The 27,747-nt window shown below is 35.6% G+C and overlaps 1 long non-coding RNA gene across 2 annotated transcripts in view; it reads right to left on the bottom strand.

Moving 5' to 3' along the window:
- The window catches only part of LOC112983800 (uncharacterized), a 149,788-nt gene extending 143,051 nt beyond the window's left edge, over window positions 1-6,737 (bottom strand). For both annotated transcript variants that reach the window (XR_010392149.1, XR_003259338.2), the window contains exon 1: window positions 6,656-6,737. This is a non-coding gene — a long non-coding RNA (uncharacterized LOC112983800). The remainder of the gene's footprint in view (window positions 1-6,655) is intronic.
- Window positions 6,738-27,747: the final 21,010 nt, after the last annotated feature.

Here is a 27,747-nt window from a genome sequence, read left to right as displayed (position 1 = left end):
TTTGATCAATCCCCTCTCTATGTAACACCTCTCCAGAACAGAAAATATCAAGTGAAGGATGCTGCCATGCCCCAGTTACATGCAAACACACATCACCACCACTACAGCATTGTCAAGGCTACTGAATTGGCTAGAGAGAATAATGGGATTGTTCATGATAAGCCATGATGGATAATGTGAAAGTATGGTTTATAATTGTCAACAATGAACTCAATATATGAAAGTTACTTCAGAATCGCTGTATAAAGCTACTTAGGGATAAAATTCACTTCAGATCATGGTCAATGTCTGTTTGAGGGAAGGAAAAGCTGGAGGAAAAAAAACTATCCAATTTTATCCATTCTAATCTCTCTAAGAGTCTCTTCTGATAGCTAGATGACTAAAAATAACTGGTTTAGAACTTCACATTTAGGAAGTAGACAATAGGAAATAAGAAAATAGAGAAACAAGAAAATGTAAAAGGAAAATAAAGTAGTTCAACTGGCATCTGAATTGTATTGAACCAGGCATGCCTTCACCATCTAGCAAGCATTTGTTAGTTAAATAAATCCAATTTTTTTGAGTTTTCAGTCTCTAAATATTCTACTTTTTCTGCAGTGACACTACTGGCCTTTCCTGAGTCACCACTATTACAGCTGACCTTTTTTATAGATTATTAGTAAGTCAGGTATGATGCAAGCAAAGCATTTAGGCCATAAGATGATTAGAAATCATATTCTGCTATGCGTATAATTACAGCTACAGTAGACTAAAGAATTTCTTGAAAGTAATGTAAGTTACAAGAATGAATGTCTCTAATACTTGTCTCTGAGTTTATACTTTTAATGTATAATTTGTTACATATTTATATATGTACAGATCCTATGTATTTCTGGGGATTCATATGTAAGAAATGCTAATGCTGATGTAATGCTGAAGTAAAATGCACTTTAGTAGATAAATCTTTGAAGTTATTTTGGACTGCATGCTTTAACATAAACTATTGAATCTGGTTATCTCAGTACTTTACAGACCATCCAAGATATCATTTCAGAATGCCGTGAAAATTCACATTTTAAAAACAAGGCCTTTCCAAGGTACCTAGGCACAGAAAATTGAGGCACTTGGCAATTCTGAAATTCCTGGATATAAAATTAAGAAAACAAATCCTCTTTTGTAAAGTGGCATGCACAATATCAAGTGGTATTACTGATCCAGATCAAAAATGTATATATAATTTTCTGTGCAAACATACAGATAACAGCATATTATTTTTGCTGTATTGCAAAATATTACTCTAGGGAGATGTCTGATATTCCCACCACGCTAGTCGAAGCTGGTCTTAACACAAGGTATTGCAAGTAAGAGGAGTATGCTTCTTGCATGCCAAGAATCAGGTTAAATCCAACAGTCTCCGAGACACAGTAGTTTTTTCCCCTTTCCCCCTAAGGACCTCCAAGTTATTCAGCAAATGGAGCTGAACCACTCGACTATTTTTCAGTCGCTGAGCAATAGGCCCTAAATGGAAAAGTAGTCTGATTGTGACATACAGCTTCAGACATTGATCTGTCATCCAGCTCAACAAAATGCTTTACTGAAGAGTACTGAGATAGTAAATTTCCTTTCAAACTCATATCTGCAATCAATTACAGATTCAGTCTCACCACCAAAAAAGCCCTGAATAGACAATCAACACTGATGAGCATTGGGTCAAAGAGGAGCTAAGCACACACTACATCTCTATTTTTCCCTTTAATTGAACTTCCTGCTTGGCAGCAATTAAAATCTCCTTTCTCTGCTCATAAAAATCACATATAGCTACATCTTCAAATTCTAGTTTCAAAAAGAACTTCATAAGTATGTCCACTCTTCATAAATATACAGCCGATATTTATAAGATAAATCACAGCTCTTTGTGATAAATTAATAGATCTTTTATGAGCTAGCCTGCCCTTCTGTAAAAATCCACACTACTGAATACCTGCAGAAAAACAGTAGGGATTTTGTTGATTTTAAATTAAACGTAACAGACAGGTATTACTTCTTTCTCTTTTCAAACAGGTAGTTTTTCTTAGAAAACATGACTACCTCATATACAGGATGAGCAAGACTCACAACACCTTTTTAATATCTAAAATGTCAGAAGGTAAGTTCGTTTCTTTGAAGTCTTGTAAGGCTAGAAATTAGAGCTTTATACTACTGGAAAGGATCAGTTTCCCAGTTTCTAACTTCGGAGTATCCCAAGATACTGGATGTTAATGTCATGACATTTTAGATATAGAGAAACTCTTTTAAGCTATATTTAGAGGTTTCAAAGGCCCCCTCTGAAACCTGCACACAGTTGTACCTACAGCAACCAAGGGATCTAACTTTATATTAACTGTACAAGAGATAATCCATAAACATACTTTAATGCTTCAAAATGTACCCAAAATAGTTTATCTCTAACATATGTGGCATATACAGAAAATAGGATGATATGATTATACATTAAAGGTTTTATCACCATAAATATAGGTCATCCAGAACAAATAAAATTGATGGTAAAGACTTTCAGAAAAGTTAGCCCAAAGGGAAAATTTTCAGTCTGCTAAAGAAGAAGTCAGCTTTTTTTTTTTTTTTAAGTCCACACAGCAAGTATTTCTCAATGAAGATACTGCTTTTTTCACTCCAAAATTCAGACTAGAAAATGTCATTCCCCATTGCACCCCTGAAGAAACTCCCTCACTCCTTCCTTCAGCACCAGGAGTTCGACAGAAAAAAAAATATAAAAAAAACTATTTAAATACTAACCAAGCCAAAAGTTTTGGTTTACAAGTTCACGAGGCAACATGTTTTTTGTATAACCTTTTGAACTTTGTTAGATGGTTTAGCTATGTGAAGAATGTATTCAATAATATATTTTTAACTAAAAGGAAGAAAAAACATACTTTTAGAAGATGAATAGATAGTAATCCAGGACTCTCTGATTTGTAAATTTATTTTTAAAGTCCACTGGAGTTTGATTTTGTTTTAATGCATATTCTTCATCATCCTCACCCAATTTATATATTACCTATCAACTTATAATAGAAGTTTTAAAAATCACAGTCACTATGGAATATAACAAACATAAAAAGGATCTAGTAGCTATTTTGGTTACCATCTATTTGTAAGGGTATTACACTGACATCAGCCCTTCTGTATTCTTCCCCTTGTTCCTGGAGGCTAATTATCTATTCATTTGTTAGACAAGATAGAAATAAAGAACAAATATAATCCTAAGCACTTCCTTCAGGCTAATATTATTTCTATGTGATAAGTTTATGGCGTCAAATATTTGTTATTGAGTTTGATTTAAATGGTTTCTTTGTGAATTAAAGAATAAACCATGGCAAAATACCCCGCTTTATTACCCCAATGAAATTCCATAAAAAGTGGCAGAGCTTTACAGGTGAAATGCTGAAAAGAATTTAGATTAGCTTAGAAAAACATAATAAGTATGCCCTTTTCCTTTCTTTTCCTCTATAAATAATATAAGGTCATCCATACGCAAGTAACTCATGATACAATTTATTATTAGTGATATTGCTCAGCAGAACTTCTAAGCTTTAGGAAGCAGACCTCCCAGAAAGCCAGCAATTTAGAGACTGTTTTACAAAGCACTGCAAAAATAGATGTTCGCACACAGCCAGTTTTCCTATAAATGAGGTTAATTTGTGTTAGCAAACTGTCAAAGAACCTGTCATATCCTATTGTCTCTCCAAGTACAAAAATGTTAGACAGATTACAAGAGAGAAATAATACCCCAAAGAAATCACACACAATGAAGAAAATCAGCTGGTTCATAGCTTCTTATTTTGAAGCTATGCTTACATCTGATTTTGAGAACTATTTGTTTTCTTAATTGTGTTTATTGAAGAATAGTACCCTGCATTCTTATGAGATTTACATTATTTTTATTATTTGCTTTAATAATAGTAATAATTCTGGGGAACATGATGCAAGGACAAATGTTTCACTCCATTATAAACTTGAATTAGTAAGTTTATCCTTTTCATTCTCTACATTTTTTAGTGAACAAAAAGATAAAATTTCTCATATTTGTGAAAACAAATACAGATTAAAATGAGTAAAAAGGGCTAATTTAATGCAGCTCTTTAAAATAAGAAATGGCACACCATTATTACTGGAAATGTTCAAGAAATGTCCTATTTGTTTTGTGGCAACCACATGGATAATATGATTATTAATACAATATTTGTGATTTTAAAAGCCTTAAGGATAGATTCTACTTTTCAGAAACTTTATGAGAAGTTACCGCTACAAAGTTATGTTTGAGATAATTCTAAAGAATTAAGAACCAAGAGTTACCTGACATGCTAACAGGTGGAATGTTTGGAAAATAGTTTACAGTCCAAATTCACAATTTACCAGTATATATCATTCCTAGTCTGACAATAAGAAACTCAGTGCATCATAAGACATAGTATTAGGCAAATGCTGGCATCACACTGATTTCCACATGGTTTTGAGAATAATTGTTTTGATTTCCTATGACTTGAGTTAACACAAAAAATAGGACAAACAGTGACAAATTTAAATATTCTCTTAATGTGTAATTGAAAAAAAATCAGTAACTATTTTAAATTTCATAAGTTTCATATTAAACTCTGTCAGGTAAATTTACTACCACTAGTATAAGAAATATATAGGGAAATTGGCCATTTTACCTCTTTTTTTTATTCCTTTAAAAAAATGCATTTAGTCAAATGCTTGATGTTAATACAGAATACTGAAAAAATAAGTCAGTGAATATTCTTCCTCTAAAATAATTCAAAATTGCTTCATTGTAGGCAACTCTGGAAACACTAACTGCTTGCTGAAATCGCACTATATTTACTTTAGCATTATTGAAAGCAAACAGCTTTCTTTACTATGTAAAGTTAATGAGTCCAATTAATGAGTCTCCAATACAAGGGAGGACAGCTAGGGAAAAATAATACTGAATTCAGCTGTGTTACCTCAGGGAAGAATTTGTTGTATTGTGCCTTTGAACACTCTCCCTCTCTAATAGGTACATTATCCCATGGTTTAGTTGAGTTCTAATACTCAAAATAGACTTTAAAAGTTTAATAAAAAGTGCAGTATCCTTTCAAGGCTGAGTCTTCTCATGCAACATGCACCAGGAAAGTATACAAAAGTCGCTATGTCCACTGGTTAGCACTCATTAGACTGATATTTGTAATTTCATATGCGCAGGACTGGGTCTTATCATCTCCTATCAAGTGTAAGTGTTTTGAACTCTCATTGATTACAGGACATTTAGCATTTTGCAAGATTCAGACAAAAAAGATATGAGCATGAAACTACATGAACCATTTATCTAGACAACAAAGTTATGCCTGTATAAGCTGTGAATTCACAATATCGTAGTCATATCAGTGTAACTCTCTCAAGAACTCCTTTTCCAAATGAAGTGGGTGTGGGTGTGTATATACATATATATATATAAATATATATATGTGTGTGTATATATTTCCTGATAGTTTGGAAATGGATTAACCAAAACCAAAGAGAAGTAATTTTATTCTGGAATAGCAGACTACACACAGAATCTTATATTGGTCTACTGCAACTTACTCTGCCACAATAATTATAGCAGTATAATATAAAAACTCTTCTATGGAACAGATCCTTATGATGCAGCTTAACCAGCATATTTCTAAATGGTTGAGACATCACTCACGTGAAAAAAATGCAATCCACTAATCCTTCAGTGTATTTCATATTGAAAAATGTAGCCTCTGGCGTAAAATTTGAGATTTTGATTCACAGATGCAACATATTTACTGGATGACCAAACTCAAGCATGTCTATTATTCATGATATACTGTGTCATATCCCTTGACTTTTATGTCCTGAGTAGCTTTGTCTGTTTACCAACAAAAAGCTGGATTGAATGCATCCCTTTCTCTGCACATAAATACATACCATCTATAACCTCAAACACAGACATATCACCTAGAAAATATTTTCTCTCTGAAGCCTCCTTGTTTACATTCTTTGCATTAAACATGAAAAGCAAAAGTATTTGAAATCACCATTTTTTGTCTTTCTTCGTCATTGTTTCCCAAATTGCTAATTAGAAAAGATATTTCTTACAAATGATTAGCTCTTATGTCTGCTTTAACACTTGAAAGGTTACAGCAATAGGAAAAGGAAGAACTTTAATTAAAGAACGAATTATTGAATACTCAATTTTAATTAATGTAGCCCTCTGCTATTATTTTGTGTGTTTATAGATATTTTATGTGAATCTGTAATCAAGATGACACATGCACACAAAAACAAGACTTTAACTACTGAGGCTAAAAGAAGGCAGGGCTGCTGTATGATCACATTCAGCCATTTAAGTTCAAGAATCATGTGAAATGTGGTTTCCATGACAACAAGTCATTAATTGCTAACATAAAATAAAGTAAAAATCAACCTTGACTGAATTTGGCAGGGACGTGGAAGCCAAAAAACCCTTAAAATAATTATATTACAATTTTCTTGTATGATGAAGAAATACAGCCTACCCCACATTCTGAGACAGGATGAAAGCACCTAGAGTCCCAGGATGATTTCAGATTTGGCAAAGCTGGCTGCATACAATAGTCATCGTGTATTACACTTGATAGTCAACACCTACCTTCAGCAACAGATAAGAAGAGATGTTTGTGATGAGATGATGAAGGATTTTTGCATCCTTGGGCTACAGATCAGCAAAGGAAAATGCTGTGGAAAATGCACAAAGTAAATAAAAGACACAAATAACAGGATTTTAGCATAAATTCACAGACTAAGAAAAACAAATTAAAGGAGAGCAGAGGGGAAGAAAGGGACTAAACTCATACATGCCTCCCATGCTAACTTATTAGTAAGGGTTTCAGACACCTCTGGCTTACAGATAAAAAGTCTTTTGAGACTAGGGGAAACTATTTGGGAAGAACAATGGTACCATTCAAAATTCACCGATTTATGAACTGCTACATATCATTTGTAAAAATTGCTTCAGCCTGAGTTACCTTTCACCAGCTCTGTAAGTCGACTCACTGGGTCACTAGGAGCGAACAAGAACATTTTGATAAATTCAGTTTCCATGACAATGAATTAGCCATGGAAAAGGAGGAGGTGTTGAAAGATCTGTGTTCTGTAGAATACTCTTCAAATGTTTGCCTGTTTTCTTTTTTAGCCATTTAGTTCTCATGGCTGTGTTCCAGGACTCTTTAATTTGCCAGTAGCTGTTTTTCCTCTGCAGATTAGAGGAGTAATTCATCAGTGAATGTTTCACTCAGTGGTCCCATCCAATGTAAGAGAACATAAAAATGATTTTTTCCAATTATGCTTTTTGTTTGTTTAGAAAGAATGCAGCAGGCTCTTTTTTGTTGTTGTTCCACTACAACCTGGCTATAGAATGCTTAATCTTTCTTATTTATTGCCCACTACTGTACTTATGAGTACAACTGTAACTCGCAAGATGTTGGGAGTTTGTTTTAAACACCAGTGAGCCCCAAACCAGAGCAAAACAATGATTTGGAGTTTGGTTCAAAAGGAACAAGCCGATAAAAGAATGTCATATTCCAAAGCCCAGTATAGCCTACATCAATGGGAACTTCTGAGAAAAAGACTCGAGAAAAAACTAGTATTCATTTCTGATAGAGCTGCATAAAAAATATTTCATTTGCCTACCTTAGGAAGAACTAAGAAAGCAGGACATTTGTTAGTGCCAGAACTAAAGTCTTCTTAGATTATTGAATGTCCCTCTGCTGTTTTCAATGGGGCCTGGATCAGGGCCTTATACTCAAAATATGAAGAGTGGAGGTATTTAACCATTCATGAGAATATGCTTAGTTCAGAAGAAAAGGTAGTGGGCGATCAAGAGAGCTGTTTTCACTGACTATTGGGACAGATAGTCTGCGTTCCAGAGACAATCAAGACAAATTTGGCTCCTTCAGAAAGTAAGCCTGTTTTTATGTACTGCCAGCAATATGCTCCCCATTGCCATAAATAGAAATTGAAAGGGCTGAACACCTTGCTTCCACTGCCTATCTGCTGAATGGCATCATTTTATGTGCTATACAAGAAATGGAAGGGTTTTTTCTGTGAAGTTGTTAGTGGCTGTGCCAGCCCAGCATGGGCCGAAGTGTCTGAATGATTTGCAAAAGAAAGAAAATGTTACTAGGAGAAAAAAGAAAAAAGCCACTATACAAAAAAAAAAAAAGAAAAAAAAAGGAAAGGAGGGAGGAAGGAAGAGGGAGGGAAGGGGAGAAGGAGGGAAAGAAAAAGGAAAAGGAAAGGGAAAAGATAATAGTTTTGTATATACACCCTGCAAAACATCTTTCCATGTATTTCAATAGGAGACCAATTTCTGTTCCTCAGTATATCCATATAGTGTTTGTAATATAATAAATATATGCATAAGTGTTTTGGTTTCTATCTGTCTATATATGTAATTCACACACAGGAATATTCGCAAATAAATGTATATTTTCACTCGCCGTCATTCACCCATATACATACTCATAGACACAAAGATGCTTATTTAAAATTATGCTGCATGTGAGACATTTATCCCATCATAAGAAGCTTCTGATTGAAAAGAATGCTTATTCTCCGCAATGCAAATGTCATCTGTATTATATTGTCATCTGTATTGTGAAAATACTGCACGGTTGGAAATCAAAGTAGCTGTTTTGGTCAATGAGATTTAGTTGTTCTGAAGCAGCCCCTCACAAAAAGAAAAATAAGAGGAAGAAAAGATGAATCTGAGTGGACTGAAATTCAGTAAATCAGTAGCCTTGAGTCTCTCGGTCTTGATTTAAAATAGCAGGGGCAGTTGCTGTCAGGCAGTTGAGTGCATGTGGACAACAATAACCCTAATGACTTCTTTTGTTCATCTGCCATGTGGAACTATTTCAACATCCTTATCTAGGATGTGAATGAGGTGTGCTGATAGCTCCATGCTTCCCCTCCTGGAGCCGAGGAACTAATGCAGGTAGCAGGCACTCAGGCCCCATTGATATTAATGGTGTGAGATCACTCAGCCTGCTGCTTTCAGTGAAACACAGTGCAATGCCCACCGTGAGAGACAGATGTCTGATACTTCTTCACTCTCACCATGACCTTCAGCTGGCACCAGACGCTGCTGCACGTCTTCTGTTGTTAACATTTTCACAGGTGAGAGATGGATAAACAACAGTTGTCTCAAACCTGTAGATTGTTAATAAGTGTCACAAAAATACACACTGGAGCTCAGGTGCAGATCATTAAAAAAGAAGGAAGAATGAGAGGAATAATGACATGTCAATCCACCTTAAGTCAAGCTTGACATCCTCGTGATATTAGTTAGCGCCATGCACAGGGAATTTTGCCTTCTGCTCGTTGGAACTTGAACCTGGAGTATGGCAGTGGAACTTATTTCCAGATGCTGTTGGTTAAACTTTGAGCCTTTGCTCAAATTAAGGAAGAGAAGAAGAACATTCAAACGTTCAAAATTTCATTTTTTTCTAATAAAGGTTTAAATGATCTAGTCAAGCACTGTGAACTTTAACTAATAGTTTCATGCTACAGTAATGGCACCTATTATTTGAATTCATTCCCCATACTGACAGCACAACTCCAGACTATGACATTTTAAGTGACTAGTGCTTTTCAGATGTGCTTTCTACAGTACTCATATACGAACTACAGAGTATAATATATGTAATTCTGTGTATGTGTCTGTGCATGTATCTGTGTCCATGTGTCTATGCCTCTGTACACTAAAACTATATTGCTTTTACTTTTGCTGTTATGTGGAGACATATATAAAAAATGTGGATTGTCCTTTAAATATGTATATTTTTCCATGCTAAATTTAGTCAAAACAAGGAAATGCTTCAGATATATGATCATATTTCAGAAGTTTTCATTGTTTCAGTCAAGTCCACACTATTGGAGCCTTTATCCTTATCACTATATTTTATAATCTAAAAGATGTGAACCATAAGAAATAAATAGAAATGGTAGCTCCAGTATTATGCAGAAAATTACTCAAACAGATATTCTTTAAAAGATCGTTCATCTCTCACAGCACCTGTCATAGCTATCACACGTTAAGTCACTCACTGTATGTGTGGTATTTCTTATACACAAAAACAAGTCATTGGCTTCTCCCTGCAATGCACTGCAAGCAGACATACAACTGCAATTTGGAAATCTGTACCTCTGAATGAGGAGAGACGTCTACTGAGCCACCTCTTAAACAGTGATGCTTGCAGTGCATAAAATTGGAAGCTGATCCCAGACAATTCACAGAAAAATGCGGCAGGAACCTTTAATTGCCATGTGTTAAGTTTCGGTTAATCTCAAGGGATAAATCCTGCAGCTCAAAATCTGGCAGCCTATTCCTTCTGAACTTGATATACAGATTCATATTAACACTTGAGTATTACCACTGACCAGTATAGGCTAGCCTAGAAACCAAAGTTTGTAACCACAGAACAGGGATCAAAATAAGTCTTCGAAATGACCAGTCTAGATACTGAGGCCTCAATCCCTTTTCTTTTTAATGAGTTTTGCAAAAAATAAGAATAACAATAATAAAATCCAGGAATTTAATTTTCAATAAAATATTTTCTTTAAAAATACATATTTTCAGGCAATGTGAAATAGCTTCATGTATTAACAGGTTAGTTATCATATGTGCTTTTTGCAGTCATGTTATAGTTATGGTACTACAACATGTATTATTATATTATTATGGTTATGGTATTACAACATGAGAATATATTTTCCACTTCTCTATCATGTCAATTATAAACTGAGATCCTATATATACTCTTTACATAATTACTTCTGAGAATAAGGAGATGTTCTGGAGACATACTAAAGAAACAGTTACTAGATCTGCCCTTACAGAAATCTTGTCAGTGTTAAAAATCGGTAAAACCTGACTTCAATAAATGGTATTAGGCTCTCAATAATGCCAAAGTCAATAGCTGCTCTTGTAACAGTGTTACAGTTTAAGCACTGCTGCAGGCCTGTGCTAGTCTTGAACATGGGATCAAAGAGATAAAAGCAGAGTAACTGCATTGCTTTCACTTTATATTCTGACACTCCAAGGATCTTTACACAAGTTCGATTGTCAGTGACATTTTGTCATTGATCTTTTTTAACATATCTTTTGCATCAATGTTTTTTTCAGGAACCTCCTTCGAGGAAGATGACATCTGGACTAGTTAAGAGCATGTGTATCTACTCTATAAAGGAGTGTGGAAAGTTTGCCCATCACCTTTGCCGAAGATCTGCAAGCAGTGTACTGGAAGAAAGGTCTCTATGTCTCATTGTCTGATCATTTCTGTGTCATTACAGACAGATTCTTTTGATTCAAATACATGTCAAAACAGAAGACAGTAGGTGCAATCCTCATCCCAGTGAAGTCAGTAGCAAAACTAAAATATCAAAACTTACATTGATCTAACTCATGCAGGTTTCACTCAGACTTATTAAGTCTCTATCGTAATGTATTATGAGCCAGATTTTGAAGTGACTGGGTAGCTCTCGTTGTAACATTTTGCCCATAGTTTCATTATGTACAGATTTTTGCAAAAGCTCAGCACATTCAGTGCTGAACTTTTCTGAAATCTGGCTGCTTTTTGGTAATATAAATAAAAGATGAGCTCTCTTTAAAATTCTCTTTGTGCATATCATAGTACAAAGTACCAGAAATTATGTTTTCCATTGCTTCCAATCTTGAGTAGATGGCTAAGAATCTAGATAGCAGAACACAATTCAACATAAACAGTAGAGAAGTCTAAAAGTAAGAATTTTATTTTATGAAAATGCTGAGATTTAACTACCTACTTTCTATCCCACTTTAGAAAGCAGCTCAGACTTAAAAAAGAAAAATAACGAACAAACAAACAAAAACAATAACCAAAAAAACCCCAGCCTCATCACAGAATATTCAATAGTCAGATTGGCAATAGTCAGGTTGTACACTACGGAGATGTATGTTCAAAACTCTCTACAGATTCTATACTTTTCCAGTTTTCAGGCAGTTGCCCTAACTATTAATCTATATATGCAAGCCCAAAGTCTTCCTTCCTACGCAATAGAAAGAGACCATTATCTCCAGCAAGCGTTTTGGACTTCAAATGAGCTGAATCCTCCATTGGAGGTCCTTACTTCTTCACAATTAAGACATTATGAAAAAAAGGACCATAAATTGAGAAATTCATAGTTTAGACACTTTGGTTAAATGCCTAAAATCAAGAAGAGCAAGCTCTGCACCAGGCTGGTTCACTGAATATTTCCCTATTCACTCAAACAATTTTAACAGGAAAGATTGAGAAACTATATCTGTCCCATTAATCAGTCCCATTTAATCAGAAGAAAAAAAAGTCTGACACTTCCTTTCCTTATTAGATATGTTGTTTCTCTAGATAATCAGACCGTGCTCTACAAGCTATAACCAGTAGTCTTGTATTTGGAAAAGGTGGGCAAAGTTGACAGTCTCTAGGAAGATAAAAGTCAGTTAAATATCAGAACTGAGTCATTTTGGTTTCCAAAGACAATCATGTAGTATATGTGCAACTCATTCAGCCTGAGATATAAAAAACTTAAATTATAATTCAAGAACGGGACACATTGTTTCAATAAAATCATGATTGATTTAAAGATAACAGTGGAGAACAACATAAGAAATATAGTTGGGAAATATCATTAACAGTATGGAAACTCCATTTGGTCCAACCTTATCTAAAAAGATATATTTATTAGAGTGAAACAAGCTGGTGAAAGAATTAAAGTTACTGAAACTAGTTTGCAGATAAGGCCAGAATGTACTAAGCCTATAGAGTAATCCACAGGAAAAACCTTATAATGCAACAATTTTGTCAATTTACTTTCTTACATTTGTCATAATATTTAAGCCCATGCATTGTTCTTCAATTGTTCTGTACAGCATATGTGTTGCTATTACGAGCGAGTCTGCACAGAGCTCATTCAGCATGAAATTTTTCTCACTACTTCTTTTCTACTCAGGGATAAATGTATTTGTTATGGTCAATTCAAGGAAAGTCCTGTTCCTTGCAGGGAGCTGGTATATCATCATGTCTCACCAGAAAAATCCAACCCTTCTTTACCTCACCGGCTATTTTTTATTTATTAATTTGATTTTGCACTTATGCCAACGTTTGCATGATGATGATATCCCACAATTACATGTAAGCAGGTCTGTTCCTTTGTCACCACAATCCATTTTATTCTTTCAGAAGACAAGTAGCAATATGGAGCAATATAATCATGTATTTTTTTTAATAAGTGGAACATTGGCAATGTAACCAAACTGCTGTATGTGAAACCCGCAGTACAAACATACAGCAGAAGCAGCTTTTTGAGATCCCTAAAAGTCCTTTAAAATATTTATAACAATATACTAAGTATCAATGTTGTAGCTGTGCTGGTTTAGGCATGTAAGAGACACAAGGATCAGGATTCATATCATCATGACATACAGAAAGTAAACATCTTAGTCCTAGCTAGCTTCCTTAATAGTCAAAGGAGAGAAATGGCCTCTAGAGGGTAATTCATCTGACCTACCCTAAATACCTCCTTTAAGATGAGGTGAATTCTTCTCTGGAGGTGATTATTTTTATAAAGGGAATTTATAGAGGCCAACTCAGCTGTAGTTATCCAACAGTAAAATGCCTATCAAAGAAGACGTGAATCTTAATCAAAGCTAATAGGGAGAAGCCATGTACCTTATTATACCTCCCAGCAGAGTTGGAAAAAGCACAGGAGCTTTGTCTAACCTGCTGAATGGACTTTGTGCCTGCAAGTATATCTACTTTTTTTTCTGACTGTATTATCTGGCCTGAAAAGAGATCTCTCCTTATAAACTTTGTGTCTGCAGACTCTTACATTATCACACCTATCTTTCATCTTTAGAATACTCTTCATTGGATTTTCATTGGATTTTTGTGTTCGTAATTGCATCAGGCAAGTGGTGCCCTTAGGTTTTTGAACCCTGAGTACTACAGAGGTTATGGTTACTGTGGGAGTTTTCATGTTAAGCTTTAACCTCACTTTCTTTACAGCACATTGTTTTCCTTTCAGATGTTTTGCTTTGCAATGAATAGCATTTTATGTTATTACATCTTATGTTTGCAAGTCTTTCCTATCCACGGAGATAATTTCGATACAGCTTATGCATATTTTATTCAAAGTTCCAAGAGCATTCATTTTGTCTCAGTCTAGATTTTATATTCTTCAGTGACTTTCTTCTTTTTCAGTGACTCTTGACTCAACAGAACTAACAGTTTCGAGATATGTTACGTATATGGGGAGGAGCAGGACTGCAAAAAATTGTCAAGTCCCTTAGAGACCTGTGGTTATTGCTGCTCTGCAGCAGCCTCTGCTGGAAAAGGGTAGCTCTCAAATTCACATTTCTTGCCACAACTATGCCTGTCAAACCTGCTGTTTAATCACTGGCTAGTGGTGTTCCAGCAGTCATGACTGACCTGTATGTTCACTGAAACCTGGAACTGGTTTTCCTACCATCTGCAGAATGGCAACTGCTCATTCTTATCACAGTCAACACTGAATGCCAAAAGAATAAATAATGCTTATGAGCCTTTTTTTTGACACATTTGTAGCCCAGAACAATAAGGAAACTGAAAAATATTAGTATAAGAAAAGCAAAGCAATACAGTTTAAGATAAACCACCTGAAAAGGCTTTATTAAAGTACAAGTCATGACATACTGTCAAAAAAGCATTTTTCACCAAATGAAAGCACATTAAATTGTGCTAGTACTGTCTTCTCTTCCATGTGGTTGTTGACAGATGTTTGGAAAAGAAAATCCTCCTTTCTGCTTGACCTTAAAAGCTGTCCCACACAGATCTTGTATATTTACAATGTTAAATAGTAAAATAAAAGGGAGATTCTTCTGGGATAGAAACAAAATACTTTGCTGTGTTACTCAAAGTACATAGAGGTGATATTAAAGATATTTCTCACAATAATATTAATGATAATGATAATTGTATTTATTGTTTAAAATACAGTGGAAAAAACATAGGTGATTGCAATTTGTTTTGTCATGCATCGATGAAAACTCCCTATGGTGGAAAGCAAATTTTGCAGGCAGGTTGCGATAAAAACTTACCTATTTTCTCACCACATTTAAGCCATTCTTCCCAAACAGCTCTGCAAAACGTATATGTTTTAAGAGCGGTAATATTCCCTCAAGGTTAGGTTGAGTGAGAAACAGTAGGAATAATTTACATTTATGTGAATCATGTAATGGAGAAAGCTGAAGGAGGTGGGTGCAGGGAAGAAAAGGGACAAGAACAATGGAAGACCGGAAACCGGACACAGAAGACAAACTGATTTAAAGACTTGGAACGACTAGCTATTTTTGTACGAGGAAAACTGTCTTAAAGAGGAAGACTGATTAAGTTTTAAACAATGACAGACACCAAAATAAAAGTTGCTTCAACAGGAACAGACACCTGTAAAGGAAGACAAGTGCATCCGAGTTACCTCCATGAGGAGCTTCATGTCTCAGAGTGGTTGGAGAAGCAAGTGATATTTTCCTGTAGTTTGTCAAATCCAGACGGACATATTCCACATATTAAAAGAAAATCAGAGAGCCATGACTTTGTTCACATTTCTCTTGTACACGATACATCGGCAATACAGGCAACACAGGCTGGCACAGTATCTACATTGAGCAATACAAACATAAAAGGGGGAATGAATTCAGGAAGAGCAGAACTAGAAGTGGGTTTCATCATAAAAGAAATAATCCCCACTACAATGTTTTTCTTTTTTTTTAATGTAAAAGACAAATAATTTAATAGATGTGTAAAAGAATTTAAAAGACATTCAGTGAGACTCTTCCTTATTTTGCCAATATTGATGTTTATATTGGGAAGCAATTACTTTCCAAATTGTTTTAATTTTAGAAGGAAACTACTGCTTTGTTAGACCAAACTCTCCTCAAATAAGCTAACTGCCTTGCAGCCAAACAGGGTAGAAGAACTGCATCAAAGCATTTTTACTCTGTTTGTCTTATAGCAAATATTTTGTTATGGAATAACAGTAAGTATTGAACTGAAATGTTCTGAGACTCTGTCTGGCTGTAAGTACTGACTAGTAAACTGGGGAAAATTGTACCCTAAATACTAGGCAAGAACTGAGAGGAAGAAACATAAATGGAGAAAGGAAGAAAGAGAGAGTAAAAGCTGGGCATGGAGCCTGTAAATATGACATGTTAAGTTTATAACAATGGAATTTGATGGCATATTCACAGGATAAATTGTTTTACAATTTTCGTGCTTGCATAAAACATTGCAGTTCTTAAATAATTTTCTGTGATTATCTTAGCAGAGTCCAAATTTCAGAGAGAAATGAAAATTTACTTTTTTCTTCTTCCAAACAGCAATACTGAATAGACAAGCGTGCTCAACAAGCCCAAGTTAAAAAAAAAAAAAAAAAAAAAAGAAAAGAAAAGAAAAAAAAGAAAGAAAAAAAGATCTGTTAACTTAAAAAGTGGCCTTGGGTTTTTGATGTGTATGAGTCTTTCTTATTACAGCATACTGAATTTTGTTAAGATACTTTGTTTAGAGATAAATATACTAGAAAAAGATTTTTAGCTTTAAAATGTAGTGGGGACTAAATATTGAGAAGGAATTTCTGGGTGAAGCAGAGAACTTTGACTTCTTGCAGCACTGATTTACAAAGAAGCAGGGTACAAGTGAGATAGTGCAAGTCGTCTCTCTCTGTGCCTACCCTCCAGCTGCCAGCAGCTCACTGCATCGCTGCTCAAGAAATATCACTGCCATAGAGCAACACTGAAAAAGTCACTAATGTATTACCATAACCAGCCAGCAGAGCTCTCTGGAATTTATTCATCGTTAATGAATTAGCAATGCTTGGAGACTGTTTGTATGCTTTTGCACAAAAAAGTAAAGTTTCATTATACCAATGGGTATTTGTACCTTTGACAGTCTTCTTGGCAACTACTATAAAAGCTGTGTCTTTGAAAAAAAGTTGTAAGGGGCCAGCTTATTAAATTTTGTAAATCATAAGGCCCATCTGCAAATGCAGAGCACTGTGGCTGATTTAGTTCTTGGCCTAGAAACTCTGCTGTTAGGACCATTAAACAGGTCCAGAGTTTAAGCTGTACAGTAAATTATACACAGAAGAAACAGCCACAGAATCTTGCTTCGTGTTTCCTGTCTTTAACCATAGACTGGCTGCACTGCAGCACCCAGAGACTCTGACATTTTATATTCGTTGTTGGGCTCCACTTTAAAAAAATGATGCACTGGTTTGCACAAGCTCGGTCAGTCCAAGCAAGTGACGGTTACTGTGCTCTTTACTGCATCCAATGATAACAAAAAAAGAATAAACTGAACTCTAAGCAAAGCTCTTATGAGACAGTGAGGGGACCCTGAGCCAATTGTCTGTTACACATCTCCTTCCTTACCTTATAAATTACTTGAAATGCTATCTAAATCCACCTAGGGTGGCCCGAATGGTCTTCATCTTTGCAAATGCTCTACCTGCTCTTCCTTAACACCAGATTCAACTTTAAAAATAAAAAAAAGATCCACAGAATAAACCACGCTGTCTACATAGTTTGTGAAATACTGAAACATGAGGTAATTACTGTAGACGTGGCATAAGACAATGACAAACCAAATCTTAACTCAAGAAAAAGGATAAATTACTTCTCTATTTCTTCTTATGTGTTAAGGGTGAGTATGCAATTGCTAGAATATAATTAACAAAGTTCCACACTCTCTTTTGATGAATGCCCAGCTAGAAGCAAGTCAGGTAGTGCTCGAGAACAAAAGAATGCTAATTCCACTGAAGTGTGCTATGGATTGTTTTGATTTCTAATTCTTAACAAACCACTTTCTCCCTTTACTCTGACTTACGGTGCACCATGCTGAAGTACAGTGTGATTAGAAACTGTTTGAGACCGTGGCCTTTCATGAACAAGGAAGCAAATATGTCAGTCTAACATGTCTGGTTTACATCTGCTCAGCAGCCCTGTCAGAGCTCAGTTTTCCATTAGCTAGCAAGGATTTTTTTTTTTTTTTAATAATAGCTGAACACAGGACTCAGGGTTTTTTTATACTTAGCAATAGGCAGGCATTCCTTTTGTATTTAGGCTAATAAGTGAAATATTATGTTCCATATTTTGAGTAAATAAAGTAGCATACCTAAATAATGAAAATCTGACTACATACTAAAAAATGTAAATCATTCTATACCAGCTGTCAGCAGGGGGAACTATTAATTCATGCAGCAGCTTTTGAGGCTGAAATGACATGGATTGGTAATCCAAACAAGTTCACAAATGTTCAGAGACCTGAGGACTGGCAGCCATGTAAAGACTAACCAAAAGTACATAGCTCAAAGACTTATGACAAAACTTGAACTTATAAAACTATTAAAAACAAGCAAAGAGTATGTCTTTTGGGATATTTTATGGACATTGAAGCCCACAGTTAGAATGTAACATGACCTTGATATATTGAAAAAAATATTCTTGCTGAAATCAGTAGAATGTGATTCAGTAAAGACAAATTCACTGCGGCTACTGTAGGATGGAATAACCAAATGTACATGTACATTTATTCGTGATACTGACCCTCCAAAAATACCCCAACTTAAAACAAAGGTGCTTTGATTTTTCTTTGGCAGTATTCCCTCTCTTGGCAGGAGAACCATTCCTGGCCATGCAGAAAAGGGCCAGAGACATGTTTGTCAAGCCTACTCAGAGTTACAGGTTTCATTTAGAAAGTTAAGGAATGACTAGCTCCTTAGCAGAGACATTTGAAAGGATATCACAAAGGGTTTGAAAGCACAGATCATAAGTCACTAATATGCTAGAAAGAAGTAGTGTTTGACAAATTCCATCAAACTTGTCCTTCTCTTCATCCTCTCTCGGATGTCCCTCAGACCTCCAGAATCTCAACGGGCCTGGCCACATGTAGGTGACAAAGCCTCTTCAGATTTAGACTAATGAGAGAGAGGAAACAATAACAGGAATAAGAATAAAAGAAGTATATTTAGAGGCTTAGTGGGTATAGAAGATGATAGCATGTTTGTGAAATTAATACCACATGGAAAAATTTGGCTTTGTTGTAAACGAAAAACTAAATAAATTTCACAACAGTACACTGTCACAAAGACAAATACCACATTGAATGGTGTTAATAGACTTATCGCATGTAAAACAAGCAGGGTAATTATTTTGCTTTCCTCAACACTGATTAGGCCTCAGTTGGATTACTGTGTTTAGTTTGGGGCACAACATTTTTAGAAAGACAGACAAATTGGGAAGAGTTCAGAGGAGAACAACAAAAATGATAAAAGGTTTGGAAAATAAGATCTGTGAGAAAAGGTTAAGTGAACTGGGCATGTTCAGACTAAAGAAAAGAAGACTGAAGGGAGACATGATCTGTCTACAAATGCATAAAGAGTTGCTATAAAGAGGATAGGGACAAATTATTCTCATTAGTCAATGAGGACAGAACAAGAACTAATGGGCTTATGCTGCAGTAGAGAACATTTAGGTTAAGTGTAAAAGAAAAACTTTAACTAATAGAACAGTTAGAAATACAGCATGCTGCCAAAGGAGCCCAAAAAACACCCTCTGAGATTGAGGTTTTAGCCTATTCTTGATTTAAACATGGTAGAGGTAGGATTGCACAGTGGTTTGGGGTTCTAGCCAGGTTTTTTTTTTCACTGAAGATTTCTTACATGACCTTGGGCAAGTCAGTAACGCTACATTTCAGCTCCTCAGCTTCAAAACAGTGACAGAAGCAGTTCCCTAGTTCTCTGAGATGCGATATGGATAAATAGCTGAGTATTCTGAGACAGTCCTAGCGCCTAATCTAAGCAAATAGTGCAGTTTACGAATTAAACATTCGAACGTGCCACAGTGCAAAGACACCAACTACCTGACATATCTGGGAATCTCGTCCAAGCCAAATGACTTCTGTGACTGATGCAATGTACTTTTGCTTATGCATCCAGTTAAGGCATACTACATCTGAGAGAAAAAAGTAACAATAAATCAGTAATTGTATGGCTGATTTGCCAATTCACTAGCAGCCTGACCCAACTATCCACTGAAATCAATGGAGAGACTATTGTTTCCATAGAAAATGGATCAAGACCAAGTGCTAGTTATTAAGTGTGGACAGGGGCCAGTCATCAGAGTCTTGTCCTAATTGCCTAAAAATGTTCAGCCACAGCGGTGTGCTGAGGCCAAACCCAGAAAGCAGATTAAAATCTAGTTGGAAATGCAGAGAACATTAAAAGTAAATGATAAAAGCTATTCAAGGAAAAGATTGTTTTCATCTTTTAAAATAATTTTAATGGGAATGTTATTCTTATTTGATGCTTAATTTCATATGGTTCATTTTGACGGTTAAAAAGGAGTTGCTTTTCTTACGTAAAATAATTTTTAATAACATGTTATCTGAAAGCTCAACAATAAAGGAGCAGCAACAACATCCTTTTTTAAAGAAGGGGTTATCTGTGATACTAAAAATAGTTGAGACTGTGAAAGCTAAAATATTGTTGTAAATAAATCTAGCCAATTTATATTTTTCATTTACTTGCTGTATTTTACTCAGCATTGACTGTGAGAAGAGATTAATCACATTCATTTTTCTAAATTTTCCTGTATAGCGTTGATGCATTTTCATTTTATTTATTTAACTTTCTAGATAGATTAAATACACATCTCCCAGGCTCTCAGTTCAGTGAGACTCGTAATAACATAATGCAGTATTTACCAAGCTATTTTGTCTTGTGTCTTCCTCTCAAGTGAGCCTCACTATTCCCACCCCCTCTCTCATTAGCTCAGTTAAGGCATCAGACTGAGGTTAACTACAGCGAATGCAGTTCCAAAAACTACTTTTCCAAACACATCTCCCACATCCTCTCCTCCTCCGTCACCAGTTTGCTGCTGTAGTAGAAACATTCCCTTTAAAGGATTCTAAAACCCACCTACTTAAAAGACACACACAAAAACTTTAGTATCATCTAACTCTTCCATTGCAATAGGAAGCCCTCAATAAACATCAAAAATAAAAGTAAGTTATGAAAAAGAAATCATTTGCTATCAACTTGTAGATCAAAACAGGCAACAAAACATGTAATAAATCACTACAAACTAAAGCGTTTATGTAAAGAATAAACTAAAACATTGTGTGACTTCAAGTGCTGAAGCAAAAAATGGGTCACATTTCAAGAGAAGAATAAATGTCTCTCCATGGGCACAAGTGGTTTCACTGAATATCAGCTACGTAGAGAAAAATGATAGAGTGTAAATGACAGGATAACTGGAAAGTCATGAACCCAGGTGGAGCAAATGAAAAGCATGACATAGATCTCAAAAGAGCTTGACAGCACATAGGCACAAATAACTAACTGCCATTAACGCAAATGTTATATGCTTTTCATTTGGGAAGGTAAATAAATATATTACTTCATGGAATTATGTGCTATATACATATTCCTATCCATCTTCATGGCCTTTCTATTAGAACTGTGTGAACAAAGGATTTTATTTTAATTCAGTTGAGAAACCAACGACAAAAATTCAGCCTAATATTTTGCTTTGTTTTCAAGTTATTTCAGACATCTTCTAATCCTCTGGGGGAAGAATTTGAAATGAAAAAGTTTGTTTGAAATAGAGTCAGAACACTTTGTTTCAAAGAAAAAAAGAAAGCAGAAACTAGAAAAAGACTGTTAGGTGAAAAAAAATTTCCAAAGGGAAAACAAAGATGCAAGTCTAACTTTCAACTTAGACACTTCCCACATTGTAATCAAGTGACTTGCCAGCCAACCACACATGTATAGCAGAGAAACAAGTGAGAATGAGACTGTGGGGAGTGTGATAACAGTTCTGCACTCACAGTACTTTCATCTTGTAGTACATATATTTGTGCAGTTGATACATTTACCAATAGCATTTTTTTCATATTGTATGCTCAATAGTTTGTAGATAGTGCTTTGCTACAAAAGTAGGAATTTAAAGGTTTAATAACATATATGCATCATACAGGAGATAGTCTGCAAGGTTTTTGCATGTGCATTCCTCAGTGACTCAGTTTTAGCCAAATTACTTTCAGGTTTTAGATCAAAAAGGAAATACAGAATCTCTTCCCTCTCTCTTTGAAATTGCTGAGAAGGTTATTTCCCCTAGTTCCTATGGAAATAATAGAGATATTCTATTTCAATCTTCAAGAAGCACTGAATGTCATGGAAAAAATAGGATATTGCAAAGTATTTCCTGGTATTATTTAGGACTGAATCATTTTGCAGTGCCTGTTAGTCTAGAGCCATCATTAAATATTGCAATAAGTTTCATGTATTTATTTGCATTTGCTTTCCTTCAAGCTTTATAGCTTGAATGATGCCAGTAATGGAGGGGAAGCATGTTTGTCTTTTCTAACTGTCACTGATGACACAGATAAGTAAAATGAATGTAGGAGTTTCTGTGTTGTTTCCTACTAATGAGGCTTTTGAAGTATTTCAATAATGAAGAGTTTGACATTGAAAGTATTTGCATCTATTGCCCTCAGCTGGGTATCCCATGAAGGCAGAAGCCCAAAGTTTTGTACTGATAAGAAATACAGGAGTAATCTAGCAAAGACAACAACAGCTAGGGAAAAATATGAACAAATTTAATCCCTCAGGTTTGGTGCAGCAAAACACATCTGGAGGGTCACTTTGGCATGAAAATAAATATATTGCCAGTGATGCAGCTAGTGAGTAGATAGACAGTGGGATGACAACAGAGCCCACAGGCCTCTCATGAGCTAAGAAAAGAGAAGAAAGAGGTAAGAACTGGTGTGTACTTGGGGACGACTGTTTTCATGTGTGCAGTTGGGCCCATGCCAATTATTCTACTCCCCTGTGCACTATTAGATTATTTTGACTAGATCAATTAATCTAATTTTAGACTGCTCAGGGGAAGGGAATATCACTTAGAGGAATATATTGATGATGGCATCATATATGTTTGATTCAATCTTGTTTATTTGCCAAAAATGTACATAGTGCTGCTTCCCTGAACACAGCAAGAATCAAACAGGAGGCGCTTTCCCCGCTGACTGCTTCAAGCTCTTGATAGGAAATGATCAGCTTCAAAACTAAACCTTTCAGCCTTTCCTCCACGTCATACTACCCCACTACCAAAACCACAGCCTTTTCTTCCTCGTTACCCTTTCTTTTTTTCTCTGAGCTTTTTGCTTCTCTCTCACAAGCTCTCAGACCCCAAAAAAACAATATCCGAGAAAAATCCCTCCACACTCATCCCTCTTTCAAATGTCCTGCTGGCAACTGCTGTTGTTTCAGTTGTCTGCTTCCACTGAGAAGTTTCACGGTTTCTCACCTTTATCCCAAAATGAAACAATGCTGTTTACATTCACTAATGAAACCAGAAGGCTTAACCTACTTCTAACAGTACCGTTTCATGAGAAACTGCCATGCATTAGGAATCCTGATGGAAATAACCCAACCCCGAAGCTAAGCCATGAAAAGAGGGAAAAAAAGCTGTTTAGAAACAAAAGTTTAAACAATACATCAGTAGATCTCTTTTGCTAAATTGGGAAAGAAACCTGACATGAGAAGACACTGAGAGGTACTGTCAGAAAGGACATTGCCCAGGCTCCAAACCTTCTGGTTTTAGCATTAACTAAAGAAGGTAAGAATATGTCTTTTAAAATGTTGACTTTTTGCCTCTTTTTCCCTTACAAGAAGCAGAAAAAGGCACACAAGAAGAACTGATTTGAATATAAAAATAAATCCTTCCTCTCTTTTACTTTCTCTAGCACTTTTCTCCCTCGTCACATGAGTTTTCAGTACTAAAACTGTTAAAATGGGAAAGTTATTTCTTTCCAAGCCAGGAAACAAAATCAAAATGCAAAATTTTCATCAAAATGTGTTTAGTCAAAATCTGTATGTTCTGTCAAAAAAAAAAAAAAAAAAAACTATGTAACGAGCTATATTTGCTCTCTTTCTTCATCACTGGAAAATAGGGATATCCCTTCCCCCAACCTAATAAGAAGGAAATGCTGCAGCTCCTTTTTAAAATCAGGCCACTGGAAAGGAGGGCGAGACTTGGCAGCGACAGCCTTCCCTATGGCAGAGATCAAGCTTGCCTCAGCAGCCCTGATGAAAGGATTAACTAAATAAGAGATAACAAGGTGGGATTCATGTCACTTACTTTTTTGCCTACAGTGTGGACACCTACCTTAATATTATTCACCCTAGTCACTTTTAAAGCTCAGTAGAGGGGAACAAGCATGTCTAAGGTGTTTCATCTGACCTAATTTAGGTGTTTACATTAGGATGGGGAGAATTGTAGCTTAATAGTATCTTACTTTCTCCAGTGGGAGATATAGGAACCCAGATATAGACATCTACATTGTGCATCTGCACTGTAGATGTCTCCATTTGTTCATATAAATCTTACTCCAAAAGAAAACAAAAACAAAGGGAAAGAGGGAGAAAACCTTAAGGAGACATCAGAACACCAGAGATCCAGTATATAATGCATCCTAAAATTCAAAAGCTAAAGAGATACAATTGTAAAGTTAAAAGAAGATAAAAATAAAAAGGCATCTCAAAAAAATTCTTGAATATATTGAATATATCCTTGAATATATTGAATTTCAGTTCATCCTCATTTGATGGATCAGAAGCAGCATGCAGGCCTCTCCTCTCCATCAGAGACCAAGAGGTCGTCTGGTCCACTTCCCTGACACTGCAAGTTTGTTCTGTGTGGCACACTTAGTAGCATCCCGATAGGTTTCAAATTGTATGAATTCAAGGAAAGTTACTCCTTCCATAAGGATAGAAAGAAAGATTTTTTTTTAAAGGCATCCTCACAGAACTTTTTTTTCTTGAAATTAACTGTAAATATTATGTTTTGTATTTTGATTCAGTTTCCTTCTTATGCCTGCTAAATAATTTTCTCTATTTTTACAAATGTTAAGGTACTTATAAGTACTAATTGTGGAGAAAAGAAGGGGGGGTTAAACTCTACTGTACTACAGTTTTAGTTGGAATCAAAGCTGTTAACTCAGCATGGGGGTCAAAGTGTAATTGACAGATCTATAGATGAAATTATCTTATGACATTAAATTACTAAATTACAACAACTGCAGGGTTGTGGGATTTTTTAATTTCCAAATTACCATGCCATATAATATCGGTAATTTGAAAACTTTCCTTTTTTCAGAGTGAGATGGAGTTTAAACAATTCAGAGTGAAAAAGAATATGTAAGGAATAAAAACCAAAGCACAAAAATTTCACTCCATCAGTGGAAGAGAAAGTTTTTTGTTTGTGCTTTTTCTTTTTTTTCTTTGCAATTACAGAAAAGACACACATAAAAACAGCCTGTTTTGTTTTAGATTTAATTGGGTTACACTTTTTTTTGTTTTATATACAACTAGAAGTGTAGAGCATTTTGTACACAGCTTAAACAACTACCACTTTTGAGCACATTTTTGAATTTTAAAGCTTTAAAACAGTAGAAAAGGTTGGTAGTAAGAGTATTAATGGGGAGAAGAACTGAGTATGACAGGGAAGTTTTTAGAGTCTTTTGTCTCTTTTACACTTGCTACATTCAGTACTTCAGCCATTCTTAAATACTTTCTCTGCCAGAGCTTTAGTATTCAGTTATACAATACTGCACTTCAGGTAATCTCAGTTGTAAATGAATCTGTAGGATTGATGTTCATATGTAGTTTAATTTGTTAGACACAATCTTGAAAAGTCATAAACTCACTTTACATACTCATATATTAAAGAGGTATAATTTATAATAAACATCTGCTTTATAATACCAATGTGACAGAAGGCATTAGGCAAGGAAAATTGACTGTGGGTGTGAGAGACACCACACACAAATATGCACATATATAATTAAACCTTTAAAATATAGCTGCATGATTTTCTTATGCCAGTCCAAGGATTATTAATACACATGTCAACGTCAAATTTAATAAAGCTGTTGCGTTAATTGTGACTATGGTGTCTTGTATTAACACCTGTCAAGGTATTTCTGGTGCAGAAAATTTTTGTCATGAGTGAGCTAGATAACATAGATTATAAGTGAACTAGCCTTTTACCTCAGGAGAGCTGGATTCAAATACTGCTTTTAGTCTCAAATGAGTTGTTTGTCACACCCCACTGAACCTCCAAATATGGCACAGTTCTGCATGGTTGGAAGTCGGCACTCGGGAGAGGTGGAGGAGTGGGATATCAGGAGGTATCACTAATCAAGATTATGGTGTATTGGCAGAGACAAGCAGGAAAGAGTGTGTGTAGCAACTGCCAGCTCCTTCCTTCCCAAGCCAGCACTATTCATGTCTTAACTTCCATAAGCAGGAAGTCTGTTCACAAATTTTGGACAGAAAAATAAGCTGCTGTTACTAATGTCAGCTTTTGCAGATCAACCTCGCACAACTGTTCATGATATTCTCCCATCGGAGGCACTGTTATCCATATGAACTGCAACCAGTGCTATTCAATGTCTGAAAGTGCCTAAGACCATCTTTTGGAGCTAAAATGCAAAGAGCCATGAATACTGCTACCCTGTACATTTCAGTTTGGTACAGAACTGCCCTGGTAAAAAATTAAAAATTTTGGAGAAGAATCTTATTCAAGAGAAAAATGAGATTCCCAATGGCATGCGAAGCATTGCTAATCTTGCTGAGTTCAGCCAGTCAACAAAATGTCCCTGCAAGCCAATAACAACATTTGTTAGTATCTATTTGCAGAAATTGTATCCAATAACATTAATCTACCCATTTTTCAATGTAGATAAGGTGTTATATCAAAAGGCCAGCACAGTGCTCGATCTGTGCAGAATAACAACTTACGTTCGTTTATATAAACATACAGAGCCAGCTAAAGGCAGGTTGTGTTATGTTCATATATACAATATACAGCAACCATGGGAAGACGGCACCATCTTTCATTAGTGAGCAGAAAAAAAAGAGAAGGGGAGGGTGCTGGTGCTAGCAGTACATTATAACCACACAAACATTAGTAGGAGATATCGTGCAGTCACATTTCAACTTGCAGGCTCATTGAGCATTCCCTTTTCCACATACCTTTCTCTTGGATGTGCCTTAAGGAGATTTGTGTCCTAGCATGTGCCCCAAGTTTGTATAGACTTAAGCAATACAACATTAACGATCTCTGGGATGAATGTGGAGATATGAAGCCCCAACTTACAAGTAAAATGTCTTTATTTTCAACATAAAGCAAGCAAAACACTAACTAGCACAGGGCCAGGTTCTTACTAAGCAATGGGCTAGGCTAACTTAAAACAGTCCAAAGTCAGACTTTCTGTATAACCTTAAAGAAAGCAATAAGCAAAGAACATATGCAGAGTATAGATAAGACACTTTGTAGATTGTGGACACAAAGTAAGGAGTGGCTTTTACACTATAGAATAACAAGCCTTGAATCTTGCATTAGCAGGCATTTGACGTATGCCATCTCAGTTTTACTAGCACAGTCCCCTGGCAGATCATGAAGAGGAGGCAAGAACCATTTTACCTTTACTATCTTCTCAAGCAAAGGATCCCAGATGAACAGACATCTCCAAAACAAAGAGGGCTGAAAAGTACCTCCTTAGCAGACTTCTCTTACTCTGAGGTTTTGGTACAGAAAAGTAAACTCATGTCTGCATGTGAAAATCT

This window comes from Dromaius novaehollandiae, chromosome 1 (assembly GCF_036370855.1).
Source record: "Dromaius novaehollandiae isolate bDroNov1 chromosome 1, bDroNov1.hap1, whole genome shotgun sequence".
NCBI classification, from domain to species: domain Eukaryota; kingdom Metazoa; phylum Chordata; class Aves; order Casuariiformes; family Dromaiidae; genus Dromaius; species Dromaius novaehollandiae.
Note: the sequence above shows the minus strand (reverse complement) of the source record. Positions and strands in the feature narration are given on the sequence as shown.